At 46.3% G+C, this 25,201-nt stretch overlaps 1 long non-coding RNA gene across 1 annotated transcript in view; it reads left to right on the top strand.

The window, feature by feature from the left end:
* The first annotated feature begins 2,361 nt into the window (after positions 1 to 2,361).
* The window catches only part of LOC136400856 (uncharacterized), a 69,913-nt gene continuing 47,073 nt past the window's right edge, over positions 2,362 to 25,201 (top strand). The window contains exons 1-2 of the long non-coding RNA XR_010750419.1: positions 2,362 to 2,472; positions 13,134 to 13,195. This is a non-coding gene — a long non-coding RNA (uncharacterized lncRNA). The remainder of the gene's footprint in view (positions 2,473 to 13,133; positions 13,196 to 25,201) is intronic.

The following is a 25,201-nucleotide window of genomic DNA, read 5'->3' as shown; positions in this document are numbered from 1 at the left end:
GGCAGCTTTGGGGCTTGCGGAGCAGTCGACGATCTCTCCAGGGTGGCACGGGCCATTCTACTGAGCCCTGTGTTTCTGCCAGTTGGGAACAAGCGAGCTTCCTGGAGCTGAAGTCCAAGGCAGCTCTTGCGAAGTGTTGCTGTGGGAACCCCCTCGTGCAGTAGTGGGTATTTATGTGCTGGGACACTCAGTATGTCATATGATTGATTCCAAGTAGTCCCTGTGAAGATGTTCCAGTGTCAGAAAAGGGATTATGTTGGTGAGTGTGGGTGAGGGGACCACTGGCATCTCTTTTCATTTCATGAGCAATTTGATGTTAGTTCGTGGATTATATTATATCGATCAACATTTTGGAAAACAGAGAATAAGGTTCTGAAGTGACAGATTTCATGAAGCATAATTTCCATAGAAACAGGGTAGAGAAATCCCAGAACACAGGGCCCTGGGAAAAGGATGGGGGTAGTAGGGTGGCATAAAGGCCATACCCCAGTGATTCCCACTGGGGGCGACATTGGCCCTAGGGACATTTGGCAATGGCTAGAGACACTTGGTTGTCACTGAGAGGGGAGATACCATTGGATTCTAGTGTATAGAGGACAGAGGTTGAAGATCCTACAAGACACAGGACAGCCAATAAAGACTTTTCTGATCTAAAATGTCCACTATGCCACTCTTGAGAAACTTTGTAAGTGAACCCTAAAGCTCAGCAATAACATGTACGCATTCTCTCCTCCCACAAGCTGCGCTTGTACTTTATATATAATGATCACCAAACATTTTGGGAGCATCATCTGTGTGCCAGACACAGTGATTGGCTAAGTGGCAGGCCAAAGGATGACTAAGACCAATTACGAAGAGGACATGATCATTTAGTCTCTTCTTTCCCAGACAGAATGCTGTCACAGAGAGCAAGAGCGTTGGACTCCTACAGCATTAACGGTGGATGTGCCTTATGGTGGCCTTTGTTCTCAACAAATGCCTATCTCCATTTGGGAGTGGGGGCGGGGCGAGGCACATTTCCCCTACGGGCTCTGTACTGTGATTTGGTTCTGGTGCTGTGAGTTGTCCAATGGCACTGTTCCGAAGGCTTCCTGGTTTCCCATCCATACAGCTTCCCACTCCAAAGGGCAGACTTGTTTTAATAACTGAGCGGGACTCAGATGAGACGGAGAGTCTGGAACTCATTCTCTTGCTCAATAGTGATTATTCATGCTTGACTGAAGATTTCGGCTGAAAAGCCTCCACATCCGGCTCCAGGAAGCCCTGCGCAGGGTGGAGTTCTTATGTGAAGGTGTCCTGGCAGAGGAGCTTTGGAGGAGAAAAGTCAGCTGGGCCGCTCACAATTCTACCGTTCCCACCTCCCTTGATTGCATGGTGAGCCACAAGAGCTCAGTGGAGCGCAGGTTTGTTCTGCAGAAGGATTTCAGGCTTGAGGGAGACGGAAAAGCCAGAAGACATGAACTCTGCCTGGAACTGCCCCAACCCCGTCCCATCCCATCTCAACTAGGGCTGTGTTCCCATTTCCACTCCATTGGAACAAGAATACTAGGGTACTTCCTTTGCTGATGAACTTACAGCATCCTGTCTTTTATCATCACACATGGATAGTCTTCATATTCTTTTTTAAAAAAAATTTCGCCCTGGCCGGTTGGCTCAGCGGTAGAGCATCGGCCTGGTGTACGGGGGACCCAGGTTCTATTCCCGGCCAGGGCACACAGGAGAAGCGCCCATTTGCTTATCCATCACCCCTCTCCTTCCTCTCTGTCTCTCTCTTCCCCTCCCGCAGCCAAGGCTCCATTGGAGCAAAGATGGCCCGGGCGCTGGGGATGGCTCCTTGGCCTCTGCCCCAGGTGCTAGAGTGGCTCTGGTCGCGGCAGAGCAACGCCCCGGAGGGGCAGAGCATCGCCCCCTGGTGGGCAGAGTGTTGCCCCTGGTGGGCATGCTGGGTGGATCCCAGTCGGGCGCATGCGGGAGTCTGTCTGACTGTCTCTCCCCGTTTCCAGCTTCAGAAAAATACAAAAAAAAAAAATTTTTTTTTTTCAGTTATTGATTTTAGAGACGGAGGAAAGGAGGAGAGAGAGAGAGAAACATCGATCTGTTTCTGTATCAAACCGGCAACCTTCGCATAGCAGGACAATGATCTAACTGTGGAGCTGTCTTGGGCCAGGGCTATAGTCTTCATGTTCTATGAGAGAGCCCAGAGTGGGGTGGAAGTTGCTGCAAAATGTCTATAGGTCAAGTATAGAGTATTTCACTCATGCATGTCCTACTGTTTTTTAAGTGTATGCAATACTGTTATGTCTAAACAATAAGGATTAATTGAGGCGCTGTATTCAGAGTGAATTGTCATTTCCTTGCTTCTCCTGCCTCAGACCACAGCCGATTTGGAGTCCTCGCTTGCTTCCAGTCCTTCCCATTTCCGCCTTTGCAATCAGGAACCAGGTCTTTTCAGTCACTCCTTCACAATCTCAGGTACGTTTCCTTTCTCCCCCGCCTTTGCCACCCAAGGCTGCCCCTAGCCACCCCGCCACTCAAAGCTGCCTCTCCGGCCTGTCTCGGAGGTTCTATTCCAGACCATCGTGTACACTACCGCCAAGAACATCTCCCTAACGGTCCATACATTTCCTTAATTTAAAAAGATTTAGGACGTCTTGCCTGACCTGTGGTGGTGCTGTGGATAAAGTGTCAGCCTGGAATGCCGAGGTCACCAGTTTGAAACCCTGGGCTTGCCTGTTCAAGGCACATACAGAAAACAACTACTATGAGTTGATGCTTTCCACTTCTAACCCCTCTTTCTCTCTCTCCCTCTCTTTCATTCTCTCTCTTTTTCCCCTCTCTCTAAAACTCTAAATAAAATCTAAAAAAAAAAGCCTTCTAATCTCCTTAACCTGGTATTCAAAATGCCTCGTGGTGTGATTGATTTTTAGAGAGACAGAGAGAGGAAGGGAGAGGGAGAAGAGGGGAAAGAGAAACATTCATTTGTTGTTCCGCTCAGTCGTGCATTCATTGGTTGCTTCCTGGGTGTGCCCTGACTGGGGATTGAATTTACAAACTTGTTTAGGGACGACGCTCTAACTGACTGAGCAAACTGGCCAAGGCTATGCCCTAATGCTTTAAAAAATAACTTAAAGCCTGACCAGGAGGTGGTGCTGTGGATAGATAGATCATTGGCCTGGGATGCAGAGGACCCAGGTTTGAAACCCAAGGTCCCCGGCTTGAGTGCGAGCTTGCCGGCTTGACCATGGGGTCACTGGCTTGAACATGGGATCATAGGCATGCCACCATGGTCGCTGGCTTGAACCCAAGGTCGCTGGCTTAAGCAAGGGGTCACTCACTCAGCTGTAGCCCCCCTCCTCCCCCGTCAAAGCACATCTGAGAAAGCAATCAATCAATAGCTAAGGTGCTGCAATGAAGAATTGATGCTTCTCATCTCTCTCCCTTCCTGTCTGTCTGTCCCTCTCACTGTCTCTCACAACCCCCCCCCCAAATAAAAACCTAAAAAATAGGGTTTAAGTTTTCTATTAAAATACCAATTAATTTACAATTACCATGTAGAATTATTTATTATTTTATCATATCCTTCAGAATGAGAGTTTAATTAACATACAGGGTGGGCTTACAGTTGTGAGTAGGTCGAAACATAGTTCATTCTTGTATTACTGTTTATTAATTATGGTGTTATTTTCCATATGAAGAACAGTAAACCTACTTTTGCCCACCTTGCATATCTACATGCAATGGTATTGTGGTCTGCAAAGAGCAGCAAGCTTTTTCATTTTCCTCAGATTTCATATTTTTAAAGAACAGGTGTTAATCTCTTACTCGCTTTAAATAAGTTGCCAAAAACCTTAGTGCTCTATTGAGAGCTGTGTGCCAGAAAGTTCAGGTACTGCCAGGTGGTTTAGCGACCCCAGGTCTGTAGTATTAATATTTCGCCCTCTCTGCTTGGCTGAAGGGTTTGCGGGGCAAGGAGAAGCCTGTCCAAACAGGCCCTGCGGCTCCCTCTAGTGGAAAACAGCGAGAAAACATGCAGAAAGAAAAATAGCTCTGTTGGCAAATGCTATTTTACTGAAACAGCCCCAAGAAACAAGATCTGTAAAATATGTATGGTGTGAGATGGAGACAAATTTTATTTTTGTGTGTGTACTGCGGATAATTAAAATACCAATGGTTTCATTGTCTGCCTACAGTAAACTTTTCCACCAGAGCAACATACAAGGAACAAGCTAGTTAAGGTCTGCCGGTACCCGCCGACCTCGCTCCCCACCTCTCCCTCCTTACGGTGAAAAGAGGAGCAGGCTGATCCGAAGGGGGCCATGGTGAAGGTTCCTGCTCCTGGTGGAGACAGGCAGGCACTTCAGCTTCTCCAGGCTCAGCTGGGCCAGGCCTTGAGGGCTCCTGAGTCAGTCGGGGGACTGTGCAGGACACTGGGTCTCTGGTTCCCTCCCCATCAGTTCTTTCTCCTGGCAGTTCAATAGCCCGCAGGCCTCTCAGCCTGGCCCCATGTCCCTCAGCAGTCCACCCACTGGCATTTCATGCCCCCCCTTCTTCCAACTAGACATGGGGTGTGGAGAATAGGGACCAAGGTTCGAGTTACTCCCCCAGAGAGGGGGGTGGGGACAGAAAGGACAATGATTACCACGTTTAATACAGCCTGTCATGGGGGAAATGCATGAAACATTTGGCAGGGTCAGCCTCTGCGATTGCACCACGTGGTCCTTCATTTTGATGGCAGAGACACATTTGAATGTATTTGACTGGGAGAATACTAGAGAAGTCCTAGCAGGCTCTCTTTGCTTGGCTAAATCTAGCCTGTCTTCCTGGCCTTACCTTTGGAGTCATTTACTTCAAGTCCCCAAAGCAAGGTGAGGTGGTTCTCCCACATGCCCTCCCTAGCACCTGCTGAGACCGATTATTGATTGCCCTGGTCACTCTGTACTTTGCCAGTTTACTTGGCTGTCACCAACGCTCAGGTTCCCTGTCTCAGCAGCAACTAACTGTGCCTTATTCCTATATCCCCGGAGCCTAGTACCCTGTATGGTGCATTGTGAGGGGGGTCAAGGAAGGCTTCCCATATGTTCTAACTTCTGAGCTGTGTCTTCAAGAATGAGTAGGAATCTTCCAGTGAGATAGAGCATTCTGGAAAGAAGTTTAACAGCATGAGCATGGAGAGTGCCATCATTAGATCTGAGCACCGCACCTCAGAGGACTGCTCTGATCCTCCAGTCCCTCCTGCCACAGAGGTGAGAAGACCCTGGGGCAAGGGGATGTGCTCAGGCACACCCTATAGCTCCCAGACCATTTCTGGGTTCTGTGAGCCCAGAATTCCCTGCACAAATGACCCTGAGTCTCCTTCCTGGACCTGGGTTCCTCCTCCCAAGGTCCAACTGTGCTGCTGATGCACAAACCTCCCGGCCCGAGGTGCCGCTGTTTTGGGGTTGAATGGTTGGAGCTTGGAGGTTAGTGCTGGACTTGCCACACATGCGCACGAGAGGCCCTGTGGTACGGGGCAAATGCACGGTTGGCCAGTGAGGGGGCAGAGCAGGGCCTGGGGGTTCAGGGCTGGCTTTCCCCACATGCCACGTTCCAGTGTTAAAACCCAAGAAGTTTGGTGTATTCTGAATGCAAACTTGGTCTTCCTTATCATTATGAAGGTATTTGTCAAGATAGGAAGAAAACGTATTTTAACTTATTGGAATGGCTCTAATGACAGAGATTGATAATAACAAGTGCTAGTGAGGATGTGGAGAAATTAGAACCCTGTTACCCTGTGGGTAGAGTGTCAAAGGGCACAGCTACTGTGGAAAGTTAAACAGATTGACTATGTGATCCAGAAATTCCCCTCCTAGGAGTATACCCGAGAAAATTGAAAACATATGTGCACACAAAAGCTTGTACATGAATAACAATGTTATTTATAATCGCCACAAAGAAGAAACAACGGAAATGTCCATCAGCTGATGAATGGATAAATAAAATGTGCTATATCAATACAAAAGAATATAGCTATACAATACAAAAGAATAGCTATAAAAAGGAATGAAACACTTAGGCATGATACAACATGGGTGAATCTTAAAAACATATGCTAAATGTAAGAGTCTGGTAACAAAAGGCGACATGTTGTATGATTCTATTCACGTGCAATGTTCCGAATGGGCAGGTCCATATAAACAAAGACTGGTGGTTGCCAGGGCCTGGGCGTGAGGGGGATGAGTAGTGATGTTAATGGGTGTGGGGTTTCTTTCTGGGGTGATGAAAACCTTCTGAAAGTAGATAGTGGTGATGGTTGCACAACTCTGAGAATATACTAAACCCACTGAATTGTACATTTTGAAATGATTTTATGATACGTGAATTACATCCCAATTTAAAAAGGAGAAAATATTTATTGGACAGTTAGTTTGACTTAAAGTATTTAATGCTTTATCTGCTGCACTGCCACTGGTCAGCCTGTTCTGTCTTCCTGCCTTGGGTCTGGGCAGTGTGGTCTGGGGAAGCAGGAGGGGGCCAGCCATGGAGCAGGGAGGCTGAGATGCAGAGGAGGCTGTGCACCTGGGAACAAGGGCTCCAGAGGGGTCTGGAAGGGGGAGGAGAGAAGGGGAGAGGGAGCGGCTGTCAGTGGCCCTCAGAACCAGCTGGTGGAGGGACCAAGTGGAAAGAGGAGGACGTGAGCTGGGGTGGGTAGGGGGAGGGTGAAGAGAAATATGGATAAAGCAGCATGCCTCAGTGTTCCCATCTTTTATGGCTTTAGTTTTGGTGCCAGAACTGGCTGCAGGTCCCAGCCAGGGGTCAGCAGGGCCTAAATGCAGCCGCTGCTGACCGCTTTGGCCTTGTGGTTTGCTCATTGGCCACAGGGCCCACTGGTAGGAGCCTGCCCCATCGGGGTTTGAATACCTACTGGGTGTCGTGTCAGTTTGCCAGGGTTGCTGTAACAAAGTCTCAGGGAGTGGGTGGCTTAAACCACAGACATACATTGTCTTACAGTCTGGAGGCTAGAAGTCTGAGATCATGGTGTTGGTGGGCTTGTTTCCTTCTGAGGGCTGTGAGGGAAGGATCTGTCCCCTGCCTCTTGGCTTGCAGACGGCCATCCTCTCCCTATGCCTCTTCACATGGCCTCAGGATGTGTCTGTCTCCAAATTTCCCATTTTTATAAGGACACCAGTCATATCGGAGTAGGCTCCACACTAATAACTGTGTTATTTATTTGCTTTAAGAGGGGAGGGAGAGAGAGAGAAAGAGAGAGAGAGAGAGAGAGAGAGAGAGAGAGAGAGAAGAGGGAGGAGCAGGAAGCATCAACTCCCATATGTACCTTGAAGGGGCAAGCCCGGGGTTTCTAACAGGTGACCTCAGCATTCCAGGTCGACACTTTATCTACTGCATCACCACAGGTCAGGCTCTAATAATCTTACTTTAACTTGATTGCCTCTGTAAGGGTCTCATCTCCAGGACTAATAGGCCTGCACTATTTAAGAGAAGATACTTATATATATATTTTTTCCAAATAGTGAACACTTTGAAATTAGAGGAAAACTTGTAAGAATTTGCCAATCTCTGGTCTCTACATAATCCCAAGAGATTGAAAACAAGATGCCTTATCTTGAAGTGGCCATTTCCACTTATAAACTCAAAGAACACAGAAAGCATCACCAACAAAGCATGTACTGAGCCCTCTACACAAGTCTCAAAATCCTTGTAGAGTGACAGCCCAGGGCCTTTACCAAAGTCAGCTGAGAAAACTTGAAGGACACCCTTCACCCCACAATGCTCTCTACCTGTTTCTGGCTGGAGGCTGCTTTGAGTAAAAGAGGTCATCAGGGTTATTGAGGTGGTTGTCTGTAGTCCCTACCCCAGCTCTCTTCCCCTGGGCAAAAACGGGGCCAAAGTGGTTACTAAACGTCTTCAAGAGGTGCAGACAAGAGGCCAGATTGGGCTCCCCTGTAAGGCTCCTGGGAATTTTCCTGGCAGCTGTGGTGTGATTTTTACTCAGAGTGTATTATAGACGGAATGTTTGTGTCCCCTTAAAATTCATATGTTGAAACCCTAATTCCCAATGTGATGGTATTTGGAGGTGAGGCCTTTGGAAGGTAAACAACAAGTCATGAGGGTAGAGCGTTCATGAAAGGGGTTAGTGCCTCTGTTAGGATTCTTCAGAGAAACAGAACCAATAGGAGGTAGATATGAGAGGAAGAGAGAAATCACATACAGGCAGTCTCTGGGTTTCAAGATCAGTTCTGTAGGTTTGAAAATGTTTAAGTATTTATATGCACAGAAAAGTAAATATAAATACTGTGTTCAGACACACACCTAAGTTGCATTTAATAGGTAAATGTACCTGTTCCAACTTACATATAAATTCGACTTGGGAACAAACCTACAGAACCTCTCTCATCCGTAGCCTGGGGACTGCCTCTATAAGAACTGGCTCACGCGACTATGGAGGCCGAGAGGTCCAATGGTCTGCCCTCTGTGCACTGGAGCACCAGGAAAGTCAGTCTGAGTGTAAAGGCCTGGGAACCACGGCAGCTGATGGTATAACTCCTAGTCCGATGCAAAAGGCCTGAGAACCAGGGGAAAAGCCCCAGAGCTTGAAGGCCCGAGAATCAGGAGCTTTGATGTCTGAGAGCAGGAGAAGATGGATTTACCAGCTCAAAGAGAGAGAGTGAGAATTTACTCCTCTGTTGTCTTTTTGTTCGATCCAGGCCTCCAAAAGATTGGATGACGCCCCTCACATTGGCGTGGGTGGATCTTAGTCTTCTGAACCAAATGCTAACCTCTTCCAGAAGCACCCTCATAGACACACCCAGAAATATTGTTACCAGCTAGCCGGGCATCCCTTAGCCCAGTCAAGCTGACAAGTACAATTAACTATCGTTGTCCCCTGATAGGAGGAGACACCAGGAAGATGATCTGTCTCCTTGTCATGTGAGGACACAGCCCCAAGGCAGACATCTTAAAGCTAGGAGGGGGGTTCTCACCAGAACGCAATCTTGCTAGTACCTGATTCTGGACTTTTAGCCTCCAGAACTGTAAGAAATCAGTTTGTGACCCCCCTCCCCTCCGCCATCTATGGTATTTGCTATAGCAGCTCGACAGGTAGCAGCTCAAGCGGGCTGAGACGAAGCCTCCAAGAGTGAGCAGGCAGGCGTGGATGGAAGTTCACTCTGACACCCATCCTCAGAGCTGTCCAGCTCACTCTGGCAATGAGTGATGTGACCATCCTCTGCAGATGGAGTAACTACATGGGACAGGTAGTTCAAGTTGGCCCCTCACTCATACCTAAGGTGTTAATGTCACAGTGAGGTCATTGAAAAAAAAGCCTGCAACAATTGTATATCCTCATATATTTCCATTATAAGACTGTAGCAGGCTTACAACTTACAGATTATAGTTCCACTAAGCCAAATATATACCATTTTCTATAGTGATTTTATGTCCTTCTCATTATCAGGGGACCTCTGGTCTTTGTGGGGTCATCGTCCAGGGCTTTGCTGTGACCAGTTGCCACAGGTGGTCGTGTCTGGTCGCTGGTACTGGATCTGGTCACTGCTCAGGGCTGGAACTCGTCTGACTAACCCTGGCACCAGGCTGAGTTTGCAGCTGCTGATCACGATCTTTTCTTGTTGCCATCTTGAGGTTCTCAGGTTCCGTGGCGACCGACTGTCCCCGCATTTCTGAGTCCTTGCTGCGGTACTGAGGAACCATTGGCTTTCCGCTCAGCAGCATAGACTCTAGACATCTAGCCCCTCCACCGCAGCCTCCCTCTGCTCCTCATCACAGATGCAGCTCTCTCTGTACCCGGATACCAACTTGAGATGCCTTAGGCTCACCCTCCGATTACCTTTCAAGCCCAGGATGGTGAGGGTGTTTCTCTCTTTCTAAAGACCCAGATCCTAGTCCTGCCCTCACCATTTTCTGCCTGCTACTTACCCTTTTAGTTTTTTCTTTTCTCACAAAAAGCTACACACTGACATTAAATCTTGTATTCTTTTTACATATAGTTCATAGTAAAATTCTGAGCTAAGATCTCAAGTTTTGCTTTTGATACCGAAAGTGAAGCTTTGGAATTTAGAAAACCCTTTTGTTTCCAAACAAAACCTGGCTCTCAAGACTACTGTCTTTTTATGGACCTTAAAAATTCTATGCTGAAATCCCCCCAGAGACCTCTGCGTGGGGTGGTAGTTCTTTCTTCCCAGGGGCACAGCCAATGACATTAATTCACTAGGGCCGAGCCATGGCTTGGGTAGGAAAGAGGGTCTCCTAGGACTTAGAAAAGAAGATATTTTAATGTCTCAAAGATATTTCCCTACACGTTCTTTCTTGGATTTGTTTTGTATTTAAGGTATTAAAATCATACTTGTGAATGTGCTAAACTCAAATAATCATACATTAAAATCCAGGATTAGTGTAAGCCTATACAAATTAGCAATGAGTATAGGTTTTGCGTCTTCCCTGACTTCATCTCTAAGTCCACTGACAGCATCCTATATGCTCAGCCCTTGGCCCGTGTGGCGGAGCCACAAACACTCCCACGCTGTTCAGAGCAACGTGTATTTGATACACGCCTCCTGCTCACTCCCAGTCATGCCACGTTCCGGTGTTGCAGCCTGTGTGCACTGCCCACGTCATTAGACTGTAATGTGAATGGTGCCCCTGGAGCCCTGCCCCCTACTCCATCTAACCCCATTTCAACCTAATCTTTAACTCCTGGGTCTCCATCCTTTTCCTCCGTCTGCCTCCCTACCCCTGGAATCTGACTGACTCCCTAGTGAAGCCTTGGCTTTCTCTCCAGTCTCGGCTCTGACTTTGATGCCGGTCCTGGGGCTGCTGAATTCTTCTGGAAGGGTACCCTGCCCTATTTGGTTACTGGGCACCCAACCCTTGATTTGGATCAAAGCCATGGCTGGGCCCCCAACTAAGCTCAAGGAGGAGGGTTTTGATCAGCTTGAGTTTCAGAGAAAGGAGCTGCGCTTAAAAGGCATCTGGGTTCAATCAAGCAGAAATTTAAAATCGCCTGCAAGGACACTCCATTTCCTTTCCAGGTGATCAGAGCAGCATGGGGTGGTGGGAATGGCTCAGGGTCAAAGTCAGGGCTCTGGGTTCTGCTGCTGGCTCTGCCGCTACCTAGCTCTGACTTCCAGGTGTTTCTATAAACATGAAAAAAAAGTCATATATTAATTTTAGAGAGAGATGAAGAAAAACAAGTCACAAAACAATATGGTTTCTTTTTTGAGGACAGATACATACAATAGGGTAAAAGTCTTGATGGATACCTTCTCAGTGTAACTTTGGTAGTGGAGTTTTTGATGACTTTAAGTAGTTTTTTACATTGAACTTTCAAATTATTTTTTTCAATGAACATGCATTACTTGTGTCGCAAAAAAAAAACAAAAAAACAAAAAAACCCAAAATGAGAACATAAGTTATTATCACATAATAACAACATTACACTGCTCTCTTTCTTCCTTTCTTTCTTTTTTTTTGTATTTTTCTGAAGCTGGAAACAGGGAGAGACAGTCAGACAGACTCCCGCATGCGCCCGACCAGGATCCACCCGGCACGCCCACTAGGGGCAAAAGCTCTGCCCACCAGGGGGCGATGCTCTGCCCCTCTGGGGCATCGCTCTGCCGTGACCAGAGTCCCTCTAGTGCCTGGGGCAGAGGCCAAGGAGCCATCCCCAGCGCCTGGGCCATCTTTGCTCCAATGGAGCCTTGGCTGCGGGAAGGGAAGAGAGAGACAGAGAGGAAGGGGGGGGTGGTGGAGAAGCAAATGGGCGCTTCTTCTATGTGCCCTGGCCGGGAATCGAACCCGGTTCCCCCGCACACCAGGCCGACGCTCTACCGCTGAGCCAACCGACCAGGGCCTACACTGCTCTCTTTCTTGCAGGACAGGATGTGCTTGTTTTCTTGTTTAGCCCAGTTCAGGAAATAGGCTTAAATAACAGAATGAATATTTTAATTTTAAGTGTGTGTAAACTATTTAGAAAACTGAATTAAAATTGAAAAACAGGTGTGGCCTTTAGAAAGGAGACTTATAAACAAAAACAGAGAATGCTCTCTCTGTTGCCACGTGTGAGAGGGCTGTAGAGTTGTGTTGTGGGTGGCTGGGAAACGGGTTCTTTTGTTTTTTGCTTTTTGCTATTAATTAATCAATTGGATTGGTTTTGTGGTTTTGATTTCTTGGTGTTATTGTTTCCCCTCAAAGTTCGTATGTTGAAGCCTTAGTCCCCAGTGTTTGGAGATAGGGCTTTTAAAGAGGTAATTAAGTTAAAACAGTTCTTTGGGGTGTGCCCTAATCCAATACGACTGGTGTCCTTATAAAAAGAGGAGATTAGGACACAAAGGGACAGCCGTGTGAGGACACAGTGAAAAGGTGGCCACCTACAAGTCAAGAAGAGAGGCTTCAGAATAAATCAGGTGACTTTTTTTTTTTTTTTTTTACAGAGAGGGTCAGAGAGAAGGATAGATAGGGACAGACAGACAGAAACAGAGAGAGATGAGAAGCATCAATCATCAGTTTTTCGTTGTGACACCTTAGTTGTTCATTGATTGCTTTCTCATATGTGCCTTGACCGTGGGCCTTCAGCAGACCCAGCGACGCATCGCTCGAGCCAGCGACCCTGGGTCCAAGCTGGTGAGCCTTGTTCAAACCAGATGAGCCCGCGCTCAAGCTGGCAACCTCGGGGTCTCAAATCTGGGTCTTCTGCATCCCAGTCTGACGTTCTATCCACTGAGCCACCACCTGGTCAGGCTCAGCTGATATCTTGATCTTGGACTTGTAGCTTCCAGAATTGAGAAAACAAATTTCTGTTGTTTCAGCCCCCACCTGTGGTATTTTATCATGGCAGCCCTAGCAAACTAATACACTTGGGTTTTGTGTGACTAGCTTCCTTCACGCCAAAGAGAAATTGAGGAATATTTTTTGTTGGGTTTTTCCTTGGGTCCAAAATCTGGCAAAAGAAAAGTCCATTGATCTATGGTAATTTAGTCCTTGACTACTTGATGATGGTTTTGTCTTCAAATCTTTGGGGACAGCGACATCTAGTGGTCATTTATTTCACATAAACTTTTTAGTGGTTCTCGATCCTAGGGCACAATATAATAATCACCTGAGGAGATTTTTTTTTTTTTTAGGAAATCCTGATGTCCAGGTGGCACCCACACCAATTGTCAGAATCTCAAGGCATGGGACCTAGGTATTCCTATTTTTTACAGCTTCCTACATTAGTCCAAAGTGCATCCGAGGTTGGAAACCACAGCTTCAATATCCCCTTGCTAAAATGGTGAAAACACAGTTAATTGAAAACAATTCTGGTTTGTAAATATCTGAGCTCATATTATGATGCAACTTCTCACAATATCAAAAGGTTTGTTAATTTCTGTGCCTATGTATTTGCCTCCGGAGAAGGTAAAATACAAGACAGAGGGAAGGAGGGACCATTGTCTGGTTCACCGTTGGGGCTTATGAGCCTGGAACAGTGCAAGGCAGGGTATGAAGTCATAATAGCTTCTGTGAAATGAATGAACAAATAATATAGCCTGATTTCTGACTATGTTAATCACAAATATAATTTCCATATGATGGAAAATAGCAGTTTCATTGAGGATTTTCAAAAAAATTAAATTTATTAGGGGTGACATTGGTTCATAATCATTGAGAGTTTAGAACACATTATATGGGTTCAATTCAAGGTAATTCATGGAATATTGCAGGAAGACATTTCTTGGTCTGTCATATAACATGTTAAATTAATTTTTTGGGGTCTTTACCATCTGATCATAGGAGAAGACTTTTCTGACATTCAAAGTTGCACTAAATTCTCAATATCTATTAAGTGTTTTATTTAAAAAGAACTGTTAAACCTATTATCTTTCCCTCTTTCCCCCCCTCACTGCCTGTAGGCTTAGAAAGTTCCCTATTATTTTAAGATAAGTTCAATACCTACTTAAATTTTTTTTAATTAAAAAAATTCTTTTATTGGCTTAACATATCTGGAATCAATTTTTTTTTTTGCATATGATGAATAGAATCTAGTTTAAGATTTGAAATTCAAGAGCCAATCTTGCTCACATGATTTGTGAACACACTATCCTTTATTCTGGTTTGGGATGCTGTCTTTATCCCAAATTCAGTCCTTTTATATGCCAACATGAAAGATGTTAGATTGATACTTTTCCTGGCAAAGTGAGTGGGAGACAGTTCAGCATTGTCTTCAAAGGAAATCTCTGGGAATTAAATTGACCTTTGGATGTCCTTAAAAAGTAGTGAGTGAGGAGAGAAAGAAAGAGGGAGAACTGGTCAAGGGAATTCTCTGGAGAGAGCTGTTGCTGTGCTCTGGGGGTGGGGGGTTGGTGGTGGGTGGGGGGGTGGGGGGGTTGGTGGTGGGTGGGGGGGTGGGGGGTGGGGGGTGGGTGGGGGGTGGGGGGTGGGGGGGTGGGGGGTGGGGGGTGGGTGGTGGGTGGGGGGGTGGGGGGTGGGGGGTGGGTGGGGGGTGGGTGGGGGGCTGGGGGGGTGGGTGGGGTGGGTGGTGGGTGGAAGGCGTGCTTCCCTCTAACCCCAGGCTTGGGACCATGAGGAGAACTTTGACAAGTGCTTTCCACAAGGGTGACACACAGGCTCAAGGTTGACTCAAGGTGGAGGGTGGACTCCCACCAGAAAACCAGGCTGCTTTGGCAGAGCCAGCAGACCTTTGCCGCATGTAGATCAGCCCCAACCCCAGGTTGGTTGGGCACAGATGTGTGAGTGTGTCTTGAAGACCAGGCAGGGACTGTTTGGGCAAGAAGGAAGAAGTGGATAATTATGAGTTGAAACATATTTGCGAATTCAGTACTCCGACAATGCTCAGTTCCCCTTTGCTTGAGTGTGGGCGGGGCTTAGGAACTTGCTTCTAATGAATATAGAATTTGGTGGAAGTAAAAGAGTGAGACCTTCAAGACAAGGTCCTAAAAGATGTGCCTTCGTCCTTGCACTCCCTTGCATTGCTCGCTCTGGGAGAAGCGGCTGCCATGTTGTGGGGGTATTCAAGCAGCTCCATGGTTGGGTTGCCAGTTAAAATGCTGGATGCCCAGTTTGAATTTCAGAGAAATAACAAATATGTTTTTGGTTTGAATATATCCCAAATAGTATTTGGTACAGTAGATCCCAAATGGTAACCTAGCCTCCTTATTTTGGAGTTGAGACTGTATTTGAGATTTACAGTGATTTAGGATCCTCTCTGGCCTGCAACTTGGCAAGAAAACTGGTGTCATTTTCATCTGAGGAAGGGGGTGTTACCTTATTAAGTTAATTTTCAAGGGCTGCTGGGAGACAACAAACGATGCCGTTTTGATCACTATAACCCAGGCCTCTTGCTTGTTTAATATAGTGGTCGGATTAGAACTGATCTGAAGGCTGTCCTGATCATCAGAACCCTTTCTTAAAATGCTTTATAAATAGCTTGGATCATAATTAAGTCCTTTTTGTTGGATTATAAATAACAGAACCCTCCTCAAACCAGCTTAAACAGAAGAAAATATACTGTAAAGATACACAGGTGGCTATAATAGTGGGCATTCAAAGAGTTGATTCAGGGATAGATGTAGCATATTAACTCAAACCAGTCGGTGCAGAGTCACCCTGACCACAGTGACCGGGAAGGAAAGGAGAAAGGATTTGTTAGCCCAATTAGAGTGAGGTCAAGCCTTTGTTCAGTGGTTAGGGAAGAAGAAACTCAGTTTTTCTGGCCAATGACCATGGTTGGGAGGTCCAGAGTTGCTGTAGCCTCTTTGACAACTTCAATAAAGCAGACTTGGGATGATGTTGACACAAGGGAGAGGACAAACTATGAAAAATGCAGAGAAACAAAGTCCTGATCAAACCACTCCTGAAGCCCTCACTACTGCTAAACGTTTCAAGTACACTATTTCCTCTTCTTCTTCCTCCTCTTCTTCTTCTTCCTCCTCCTCCTCCTTCTCCTCCTCCTCCTCCCCTTCCTCCTCCTCCTCCTCCTCCTCCTCTTCTTCTTCTTCTTCTTCTTCTTCTTCTTCTTCTTCTTCTTCTTCTTCTTCTTCTTCTTCTTCTTCTTCTTCTTTTTTAAATGCTGTAGATTAAACTTGACTGAAGAAAGGACAAACATTCTGCTTTAGTTTTCTTTTCCTAGAGAGCGGGAGAGAGGCAGAGGGACAGACAGACAGGAAGGGAGAAAGATGAGAAGCATCAACTCATAGTCATGGCCCTTCAGTTGTTCATTGATTGCTTCTCATATGTGCCTTGACTTGGGGGCTCCAACCAAGCCAGTGACCTCTTGCTCAAGCCAGCGACCTTGGAGCACAAGCCAGCGACCATGGGGTCATGTCTATGATCCCATGCTCAAGTGAATGTCCCCGTGCTCAAACTGGTGAGTCCATGCTCAAGCCAGATGAGCCTGCGCTCAAGCTGATGACCTCAAGGTTTGAACCTGGGTCCTCAGCATACCAGGCTGATGCTCCATCCACTGCTCCACTGCCTGGTCACGCACACTATTATTTCTTCACTGGGGGTAATTTTGCTCCTGAAATGACATTTGGCAATATCTGGTGATATTTCTGGTCATCACTACTGGGTGGGTGCTACTGGCATCTATTGAACCGAGGCCAAGAATGCTGCTAAACACTCTACAATAAACAGGGTAGTCAGTCCCCTCCTCCCTGCAACAAAGAATCATCTGGCCCCCAAAATATATAGTATCGAGGTTAAGAAACTCTGACCTAGAGATTTGATTAGATTCAAGTCTTTTTAAAAATTTTTAATTATTATGTTTTTTATCAGTGAGAGGAGGGAGATTGGGACATACTTGCGCATGTGCCCAGGAAGCCCATTAGGGGGCAATGCTCTGCCCATCTGGTTGCTCAGCAACTGAGGTCTTCTTAGTGCCTGAAGCAAGGCCATGGAACCATCCTCAGTGCCCAGGGCCAACCTGCTCCAATTGATCCATGGCTGCAGGATAGTAAGAGAGAGAGAGAGAGAGAGAGAGAGAGAGAGAGAGAGAGAGAGAGAAGCAAGAGGGGTAGGGGTGGAGAAGCAGATGGGTGTTTCTCCTATGTGCCCTGACTGGGAATAGAACCCAAGACATGCACATACTGGGCTGATGCTCTACCACTGAGCCAGCCGGCCAGGGCAAGTCTTTTTTATTTTTTTGGTAAGGATAGTTTGTAGGTGATGCTGTGTACTTTCTGTTACATCACATCAGGTGTGTTCTCTAGGTTCTCTGAACTTTTGTATCTGCAGTTACTCCTACTCCAATGTTCATTTCCCTCATTGCCTGGTGAATCCTCCAGCCCCAAGTCCAGGGAGCTGCCTGCTCCACACCCAGCTCTCCTCTCACTACAGCATGGGCTGGGGCATTTTGGGGCTTGCTGCTGTGTTTGTCCCCTACTGGGTGAGAAGAATAGTGAAGGTGAGGACTCACCTTCCAGTTCCCTCGGTGCATACTTGATGCATAAGTATCAATTCAATGGACAAATGAATGGCCCAACTCAGATATTTGAGCTGGCCACAGATGGCATCTCTCTCCCTGGGCAGAAGCTTAATCAACACAGGCGTATTTTCACAAGACCCTTCTTTTTCATCATTCATCAGTAAAATGGTGAAGCAAAATCTCCCATGATGTGTGCAATGGAGTATTATTCATACTTAAAAATAAGAGAATCCTGTCACACGCTGCAACAGAGATGGACCTTGAGGACGTCACGTGAAATGAAATGTCAATCATGAAAAGACAAATGCTGTATGATTCCACTAAAATGAGTGATCAAAAGTAGTCAAATGTTTAGAAACAAAGTAGAATGGTGGTGACCAGGGCCTGGGGCGACGCCGTTCATCAGGTGTGGAATCTCAGGTTTGGAGAAGAAAATGTTGTAGAGATGCGTTGAACAACAGAATGCATAGAGTTAATGCTAATGTGCTGCTCACTTAGCAGCGGTTAAGACGGTAAATTTTATGTTATGCATTTTCAACATAGTTTGAAAAAGATAATTAGGGGGAATTAAAGAAAGTTGTCCCTGTGGGTTACACCTTGAGAGACTCAGGTGGGCTCAGGAGGCAGGGCTCTGGTGGCTCCTTTCATCCTTGTGTGCTGACTTACGAGGATTTTACCTGCTTGTTGCGAGATGAACCTTGTGATTAAATTCTGGGGCACACGGTGAGTCCCCAGTGCTATCTGACCCTCCGGCCCTGCATGGCTTCTCTCTGCCCCCGGGCCAGGCTGATGTGGGGGGCAGGGCAGTTGCCCAGAGCTTGGATCTCAACCTGAGATCCAGGTGTTGGTCCCCAGGAAGCAGGCAGACACTGGAACAGCAGGAGCTGAAGTTCCACTTAGTGAGGGATACGTTCAAGGTGAGCCTTTCCTTCTTCCGCAGTCTCCTGCTTTTTCATTAGGAGGCACCTGGGGTGTCCACCTGCTCTCAAACCCAGAGCTGTGTAGTTCCATGCATTCTTCCAGCTGCTCAGGAGCCACGGGCAAATGACTCTTCCCAGCTCTGGGAGGGGCCTTCACACCTACGTTGTCACCCCTCCTGCCTTTTACCTGGGCCTGCCCATCGGTTAGCACCTCCCTGAACAGAAGACTGGGAGCAGAAGGGGCCCTGCCAGCTCCTCACTCCCATCTCAGGGCCTAGGCCCAGCACACAGGGAGGCGACGCCCAGCTCCCTGTCTCCCCCCTGCTCTCTCCACAGGACTCCCCACTTTCTGAGAACCCTGGCTCACAGCTGGCTGGGGGACACCGGGAGTAACTGCTCTCTCTCCTGCCTTCTGCTCCCTGCTTCCTGGGAGGACTCTGGGTTGGGATTTCTTTTTCTTTCTTTCTTTCTCTCTCTCTTTTTTGCTAGCAATGTTTAATATCACTTTCTCACACTTTCCCCCTAACTCTCATTTCATAGTACTTTCTTAATAAAGGAAAATTAGCTTTGAAGATGCAACTACAAGCTTGAGGGAAAGAAGACTTAAACAAATCATGAGAAGAGAAAATGTTTGTTGTAGGAATAATTAGAATATAGAGAAAAGGGAAAGAGAGGGAAATGAAAAACACCAACCATAAAAAATGTGCCCCTTGGAGATATTCCAAGGTCAGCCTGGGTTTACCAGAGGGAAGAGCCAGAGAGGAAGGAGTGAAGGGGAGGTGGGAGTAGAGGGGATGGGTGGGAGTGGAGGGGGTAGTGGGGGGATGGGTGGGGGGTCTAAGAGGAGGATGCACATTCCATCTGACTGCTGCTGTCAGCAGCTGGTGATGGATCCCGTCTGACTGCCCCAGAGCCCGGAGCCTATGAGATACGTATCAGCACACGGTGTCCAGGAGCAGAGAGAGAAGCAATTGTCCGCTGGGACATTTGCTCCGTAGAAGGTCGCCTTGCCCGCATTTCTGGGTCATGCACTCATGAACACTGAGTGGGTGCATCCCTGAGCAGATAGAAGGAAGACCAATGTGGGCCTGGGTCAGGGGCTGTAGAAGCTGGTGTGAGTGGATTAAGAGACAGGTGAGGCTGAGGGATTCTGAAGGGGCCTGGGAGAGGTGCAGCATTTGGAGTACAAAAAATAACACAGCCCATACAGTTGAGGCTGAGGTTGCCCAGATGACCCAGTAAAAACGTAGCAGACCCAGGATCTGAGCTCAGGCTGTCTGAATCGAGTCCCACTTATTGTTCTTCTTTGTAATCAGTGCACATTGACCATTCCGGCTTGCCCAGTGTCCTTCTGGCTTCAGTTGGTTTGATTGAGTGACTCTTTGCTTCTCTCTCTGTTTAGCCTTCTGTGGTATCAGCTGCATTTTAAGCCAGCCAACAACGCCAGACCCATGTGCTTCTCTGCCTACATCCAGGGAAATAGATATAGAGGTTTGCCCTCAGCATTCCAAGTCATCACCTGGTTGGCCCAGCCCAGACAGCCTGAGGATTTATGAACTGTGAACAGGGGAATGTGATGGGTCAATGGGTTTAAGATAAAGGCCCGCCCCAAAGCTAATTCTTGAGTGGAAGAGCAATGGGTCCTTGGGAATCTGGGCCCAGTTAGGGAGAGAAGCAAGCAATGGATACTGGGTGGGTATCCTTTGAACATTTGACCATCCTTTCTTAAATTTTGAGCAAATCATGAAAGAATAAGAGGAACAATTGGGAGGGATACTGAAGAGGTGGTGTGCTAGCCTAACTCTCGTTGAGACTTCCTTGTGAACCATGGTACCTTCCGACCTCCACTAAGCCTGGTTCTCTAGTCTTCTGTCTCATCTAGAAAAAATTCTCTCATCCCTGCAACTTATTTTTAAATAAACTCCTCTTTGCCTCAGTCCATCAGATAAGCTTTTACTGCTTTTCTTTACCTTTTTTAAAAAAAAAATTTATTCATTTTGGAGAGGGGGAGAGGAGCAGGAAGCATCAACTCTCCTATGTGCCTTGACTGGGCAGGCCCAGGGTTTTGAACCAGTGACCTCAGCGTTCCAGGTTGATGAGTTAGTCACTGCATCACCACAGTACTTAGAGTCCTGACTAACACATGTTGGGGTCTCTGAAGTCCAATAAGTTTCACTCAACTTCCTCACCTGGGTCAAGAACAATCAGAAATATGGTCAAGAGTACAGCTGAGTCCAGGATATGTTCTTTGCTTATAAAGGAAAAGTTAGAGATGTAATTGTTGCAGTAATATAATGTTATAGTAATTAAATACATATAAATATAGAAAAATATGGAAGATATTTAGAAATAAAATTGGGATTATAATATTAGAAGAAATTAAGGAAATTAAAGTTATGCCGTCTGGATAGGAATTAATATAGTCTGGACAGATATGATAAACAGACTCTGCCTTTCGCGCAGGGCTCAGTTAGTGTGTGTGTGTGAAGTTATATATGGATAAGAAATCGCTTGATGTCATAACTCTGTAGGTAAATTAAACAAGAAGTTTCCCTAGAACACCTTAAAAGTGGCTTGAGGCCCTGGCCGGTTGGCTCAGCGGTAGAGCATCGGCCTGGCGTGCGGGGGACCCGGGTTCGATTCCTGGCCAGGGCACATAGGAGAAGCGCCCATTTGCTTCTCCACCCCCCCCCCCTCCTTCCTCTCTGTCTCTCTCTTCCCCTCCCGCAGCCAAGGCTCCATTGGAGCAAAGATGGCCCGGGTGCTGGGGATGGCTCCTTGGCCTCTGCCCCAGGCGCTAGAGTGGCTCTGGTCGCGGCAGAGTGACGCCCCGGAGGGGCAGAGCATCGCCCCCTGGTGGGCAGAGCGTTGCCCCTGGTGGGCGTGCCGGGTGGATCCTGGTCGGGCTCATGCGGGAGTCTGTCTAACTGTCTCTCCCCGTCTCCAGCTTCAGAAAAAATACAAAAAAACAAAAAAACAAACAAACAAACAAAAAAGTGGCTTGATGTAACATTTCAGTAGATTAATATAAAAAGGGCTCCCTGCTAAGAACTCCCAAAAAGGTGGTTTGAGGTGATAATCCTGTAGATTGACACCTGTTAGAAGGCACCTGTTAGAAGGCACAGGCCAGAAAAGATACTAAAGCTAAGGGCACCCCCCTGCTGCGGTAGTCACCCAGACTCCAATGTTAAACGTGGACTGTCTCCACACCGCACTGACCAAGGATAGCTGAGAGGAGCATGCCAGGGGCCCCTTTAAGTGATACTCAGGCACACAAAAAGGATTTGTGAGTAATAAACTTCCTGTGTGATTCTTGCAACTAACTTGTGTGTCAGTCATGTCTTTCCTCCGGTGGCAGTTAGTCTCGGCACTGATAAGTAGAATCCTCATAGTCACCTCAAGAGTAGTCTTGAAGAGGCTGCCAGCCCTGCTGTTAAGCAGGACTGTCCCACTGTGCAGGGAAATCGAATCAGGGATGCCTGATTGTCGTGGAGCTCGGGCTCTACTGGAACATTATTTCTATATATATTTTTAATATATTTCTATTATTTATTTACTATAACATTATATTACTGGAACGGAGAATTAGATGGTTATTGACAAAGGAATAACTCAGTCCCAGCAGCCTTAGTAGGATTGTCCTAGGTTAGAGGAGGGTGGGTTTGAATGGGAGAGTACATAGCCAGGGCACCACGTGGGGCTTGGTGCAACTTTCCTTAACCAGACAGTAGTAAGGGCTAGGACCACGGTAGCGGCAATGAGAACAGAAAGAAAAGAACAACTATGTTTAATTATTCATCCCAAAGAAAGAAATTTCTTTCATTTTTTCCTGTCAGATAGAACCACTGGACCATGTTAAATCAGTTTTGATTGTTGAGGGGCCAGGAGATGTTCAAAATGCTGTGAAATGCCTAGTGTGAAGAATGGTGTTAATTTTGCAAATATTGACCCCGTCCCAATGTAGACTGATTTGATAGTTCCGGTCTGCGCCTCACTCTTTTTCTCCTCCCCTTTCCCTCTCAGACCTAAGAGCCCAAGGTAATTTATGTTAGGAACAGGAATAAACAGGGCATGTTTCTCCCATTCTTCATAGTCGATAACTCATCAGAGGTAAGTTATGTTGACTTGCATTTTTTTGAATTTATCAAAACATCTGAAGTTCCTGATGCTCTATTAAAACAAAAATATGGGAGAAGTGAAGGAAATTTAGATTTAAAAGGTGATCACTCTTGTAGCCCCTTTGACCCAAGGATGTTTGACTTTGAATGTACTGTACTTGTTTAGGCTGCTATAGATTCCAAAGCAGACTAGAATGGAAACAAAGAGATGGCCCGAGGGACCTTGTTATTAGAAGGAAATCCATTAAGCATGCAGAACAGGCTCCAAAACTATGGCATCAACAATAGGTGTGCGGGGGTGTTGATGGGTGGCTAACAGGTAGCACCAGAGCACTGCTGATAGTCCAGGCAGATTGCTCCAGAACAGGTAGCTGCTGAGTTTTAAAATAGGATTCTAGTCATTGGGCTGGAAAAAGCAAAGTAAGGCCTTAGTTGTAGAGAGAACACATTACCAACATTACCAACACAGGGTTCAGGAGAAGTCAACAAGATTTGGGCTAAGAGTTGAGGTTCAAGGGCAGAGCTACAATAGGAGTGCTGGTGAGTGTCCACGATGTTGGCTTCTTGAGTTTCTTATGTCCGAGGCTTAGTCTGGGGCACTGAGGCAGGGCTGGCCCTGCAGATGGGGGATCAAGAGCTCCATCAGGGAGGAAGAGGCCGAGAGGTAGGCAGGGCCAGGCCACATCGTTTGGGATTCTCATAATATGGTTGGTAACTGACATGTCAATCTCATACTGAAGCAAGACTCAGAGCCACCTGTGTAGGGCCGGTGGCCGCTGCTGTGGCCGTGCAAGTTCTCATTGGATTCGGGCAGACAGTAAAGGAACTATGGAGCCAGGAAATGGTGGGCCATTCCATTTATTAAAGTCTCATAATGGCAGATGAGCAAACAAGACTGCTTTTCTTTTTCTCTCTGGAGACTCTCTCCCAGACTCACAGCCCCACCAGCCTAAGCAGTCCCCTCCAAACAGGCTGGGCCGAAGCCTCAGGGCTCTCAAGCTCCTCAGCACTCTTTCTTTCTCAACAATTGCCCCTCCCAAGCAGGAAGACAATCCACAATTTGCAATCTGCCATCCTGAGGGCAAGCACCTGCAGCCTTCTATAGACTATACCAGTGGTTCTCAAAGTGTGTGCCAGGACGCACTGGTGCTCCCTAGAAGATTTCCAGCTGCGTCCCATTGTATTCCAGAGAAATATGTTCCTGTTGGGGACCAAAAAACCAACAGGGGTTTTGGAGTTTAGATTTTGAGGGGACAGAGGTGTGGGGAATTGGCTGTAAACTGACAGTCTGTCCAACCCCCCACCTCACTTGCTTGATTAGGTTGCAAAAGACTGTTAAGCTGTGGTGCTGGATTGTTTACACTACCACCCATGTTCCCCAGAAAGACTGGAGGCAAGTTTCTTCTATCCTTTGTTTGGTGTAAAGTTAAGATGATATGTATGGTGGGGGTTTTGGGCACTCAACACAATTAAGAGTAAAAAGAGAGAAATTCTTCAATGTATTGATGAGGAAATGAGAGTTTGCCTTTCAAATATATGCCCAAACATTGAAAAAATCACTAGGACACATCAGGGTCATGTTTCTCATAAACATAAGAATGAAAAAACTAAACACATTTGTGCAGGGAACTGCCGAATTTACTAAATCTTACTAAGAATGTATCTATATATATATAAAGATAACTTTTTGTTTTTAAAAATTTTTTTAACCCTTGTTTTTTATGAATTCTAAAAAGCATAACTCAAAAAATGTAACATAAAAATGTTTTTTAATGTCAGAAAAAATTTAATTTTGTCATATTTATTTCATTGAATTACCATAAAGGCATGCTTGGACTTTATATTTCTTTCTTTAATATTTGACTTAATTATTATAACATATTTCTTAGAAATTTGTATATAGTGTGCCTACAATTATTTGTAGGATTTTAAATGCACCCCCACTTCAAAAAGTTTGCGAACCACTGGACTATACACACATGATGCTGCCCCAATACAAGTGAACAAACCTAAAAAACACTCGTTAACCCAACAACCTGAAATATTTCTTAAAACACAGATTGCAGGACCCCACCCTCAAGAGTTTCTGATTTGATAGGACTAGATTGGGGTTTAAGAATTTGCATTTATTTCTAAGTTCCCCTGTTTTTCTTTTTTTTATTTATTGTTTTTAGTGAGAGAGGAAGAGAGAGAGAGAGAGAGAGGGAGAGGGAGAGGGAGAGAGAGAGAGATGGGAACATTAATTTTTTCATGTATATGCCCTGGCTGGAGATTGAACTAGCAACATCTGTGCTTTGGGCCAATACTTTAACTAACTGAACTATCCCAGTGCAAATTACATTTTTTATTTCAGATGAGAGGAGGGTAGATAGTGAGGCAGACTCCTGCATGCGCCCCAACTGGGATCCACCCAGCAACCTGCCTGGGCCGATCTTTGAGTACCAAGCTATTTTTAGCACCTGAGGCTGATGCACTTGGACCAACCAAACTATCCTTCCAGGCCACACTTGAACTAATCTAGCCACTGGCTGTGAGAAGGGAAGAGGTAGAGAAGGGAGGGGTGATGAGAAGCAGATGGTTGCTTCTTCTGTGTGCCCTGGTTAGGAATCAAACCTGGATGTCCATATACTATGCTGATGCTCTATCCACTGAGACACTGGCCACGACCGCAAACTGCATTTCTTTTTTAAAAAATGTTTATTTTATTGATTTTAGAGAGAGGAAGGGAG

This window comes from Saccopteryx leptura, chromosome 3 (genome assembly GCF_036850995.1).
Source record: "Saccopteryx leptura isolate mSacLep1 chromosome 3, mSacLep1_pri_phased_curated, whole genome shotgun sequence".
NCBI classification, from domain to species: Eukaryota; Metazoa; Chordata; class Mammalia; order Chiroptera; family Emballonuridae; genus Saccopteryx; species Saccopteryx leptura.
Note: the sequence above shows the minus strand (reverse complement) of the source record. Positions and strands in the feature narration are given on the sequence as shown.